Here is a 3,080-nt window from a genome sequence, read left to right on the forward strand (position 1 = left end):
CTTTGTAAATTGAAGCACATCACAGTGTTTTGATGGTGCATCCCCTTCTCAGAAAAGTCTGAACCTAGGAATTTTAACCAGATTCTTTCATCTCCCCTAACCTCCACCAACCACCCCCACCCCCCAGCTTTCCCATGGTTTATATTCCCCAGGAGAAGATCAAAGTAGGAGCTCTTCCCTAGTCCCTGTCTCTGGGAAAGTAGGGCAGGCAGATCTAGTAGCCTGGAGGGAGTTGAGTCTAAATTAAACTGAGGCACTCCCAGGACCGGAGACACCAGCTCATCAAAACTTCCATTGCTTGGCCCGAGTGACAACTAAGCTCCTTAAGTCTCCTAGACAAATTCAGTAAAAATGAGGATTATTCATACTATCATTTTAATATAGCATTTTAATAAGCATGTGCGCTTAAAAATAAACTTTTTATTCAATAATGTGTTTAACCTGAGTCCATCCAGCAAGCATTTTGCATTAGTGCAGGTGGTATTGGTCTGTCATACCCCCCATTAGACTCTGGAGTCTCTAAGGTACAGTGTTTCATCCAAAAAGCTGACAGCGAGCAACATTAGTGTCAGCCCTGTCCCCAGGAGACAAGCAAATAGGTTGAATAACCAGGCATAATATCTGTCTTCAGGAATGTTTTCTTTTGAGAAGGAAAGCAGAAAGAAAGAAAGAAAGAAAAAACCTACAACTCTCCAGGACTCCTCCCTGCCTAAACTCTGACTTGGCTCTGCAAATGTCCAATTCCCTAAAAGTTTCAGAACCATCTATTGGCATGTTCTCTGAGGAAAACAGCCCAACTTCCACACTTCCTTTATTTGGCCCAAAGAGACAAAGTCTTAGATGTCTCTGAAAAGTGCAGGAAGAGGTAGAAGGAGGAAAGCATCACATTTTCTTTTCTGATAACTGTGAATTTCCCTTGCTTCATCTGGCTTTCAACTTTCATCAAAACAAGTTGTTTACCAAGATTAATGTCGGATACAATCAAGGCCCCAGATCGTTCTACCTGTGGGTACAGAGGCTCAGGAACACTGGGCTCAGATTACACTCTCTGCTTCCGCGGGGCGCTTCCCCACCTTATTGTGGGTTGCTTTCTGCTGATTTAAAGCAAGATGACATGGAGACAGATGAGTGCAAACCACAGACATTATAAATTGCAATTTGGCCTCAAAAGATGAATGAAGAAGCAATGCTTTGATCTGTGATTCAGAGCTAAGCTGCAGTATTTACAGAAAAACATGTCTTTGGGGAAAGGAAAAGAGAGACAGAGAGATTGAGGCAGAGAAAATAGCCTTTGGGTATTGAAAAAAAATATTTTCTCAAATTACAGATGACTTGAAGGAACTTGAGGGTGTAGGCGGAGAGGGCAAGGTTTTCTTGCAATTTTGTTCAGCCTGTAAGGGTTGACATAGAGGGGACATACACGATGGGACATCTGATCTGATAAAACATTGCAGCACCAAACTCGGTTCATACCTGACTATCCTGTAATGCAAGGCTGCAGCTGTAGCTGCAGCCGTTTAGTCGCTTAGTCATGTCTAACTCTTTCGAGACCTCTTGGTGGACTGTAGCCTGCCAGGCTCCTCTGTCTGTGGGATTTCTCCGGCAAGAATATTGGAATGGGCTGTCATTTCCCATGCCAGGGGATCTTCCTGACCCAGGGATCGAACCCACATCTCCTGGTTGGCAGGCTGTTGTTTATCACTGAGCCACCTGGGAAGCCCAACGCAGGGCTACAGAGAAACAAATGGCTCCACGGCATGTGGATGTCCTCCGGCTGCACTGTAGCTCTTTCATGGATGCCGTGTAAACCAGAGCGGTTGCCCTCTGGGTCAACCATCTCTCTGCCTTTCCCTCAGTGCTGCGTACACAGCTATTCTGGGGACTCCTGAGGACGGAGAGACTGAAGACCATGATTGGGCAGCCCCTTGACTTCATACAGGACTCAGATGTCCGTGATCGACCAAACTGGTCTTTATAGCACCTGCCGGTGCCCACTTGTCTCCCCACTCCCCTCTCAGCCCTTGACCCATTTAGAATCTGTGTCCTCATGGAGTGGAGAGAGCTACCAGAGGTCAAAGAATTAGTCCTTACAAACTGACAGATGGACAAAAAGAAACTCAGAGAGGGAACATGACGTCCCCAAGTCCACACAGCTGACTGCTGTGCTCTGCTTTGGGGAACAACAAAACTTCATAACATATCGGTCATATGACAGAATACCCCAAAGGAAAAAATGCCTAAGGGAATGTCTAATTCTCTCCCATCCAACTTCCCCCTTCTGCTCCCTCAGGAGTAAGGAATGCTTAAAGACCCTTTTAGCATTTCCCTCCCTTAGGTGGAAAAATACAGAAAAATGTGGAATCTGCTAGTGAAATGCCCAATGGTATATTAGAAATAATTACTACTACTAATATTTATTGAGCAGTTACTAGACTCAGGCCCTGCTTATCTGTATCGACTTATTGAATTCTCATAAGCCCTCTAAGAGATGGGTACTTTGCTTATCCCCATTTGAAATTAAGAGGACAGGGAGATTTAGAGTCATCCCACGGCTACACATTTAATAAAGGATGGAGGCAGGCCCTGCCCTCATGTGGCTCCCAGCTGGAATAAAGTCCCGCTTCTTTAACTGTTACGAGCAGATGTCAAACCTTGGGGTGTTTCCAGACCACCCTTGGCGCTTGTGGGCAAGTAAACAGCCAGGCCTCACCCTTGGATTCCTCAAAGACCCCCTCGGTCCAATCCCCCCACCTCCCAGTTTTCTCTCCTCTTTGTCTCACTCTGAAAGCATTTCTTGGCCATTCATGCCGCTTATCGAACAGCGGACCATGCTCCTCCCCACAAACCACTCCCTCTCAAGCCCCCATCTCTCCTGTGACCTCCCTTTGAAGGAGGCTCTAGACTTCTCATCAGGGTCTCCTGGGCTCCACATCCCTCTCTCCCATCCCTCCTCCACCACCCCCAACAAATCTCCCCTTGATCTTCGACCTCATGGGCCTTGCCTGCCCTCCCCTAGCTTTTGTTAATATACACAGTGTTGTTTTGTAAACACAGTGGATACTGACACCTGTCCTAGCAGT

This window comes from Capricornis sumatraensis, chromosome 16 (genome assembly GCF_032405125.1).
Source record: "Capricornis sumatraensis isolate serow.1 chromosome 16, serow.2, whole genome shotgun sequence".
NCBI classification, from domain to species: Eukaryota; Metazoa; Chordata; class Mammalia; order Artiodactyla; family Bovidae; genus Capricornis; species Capricornis sumatraensis.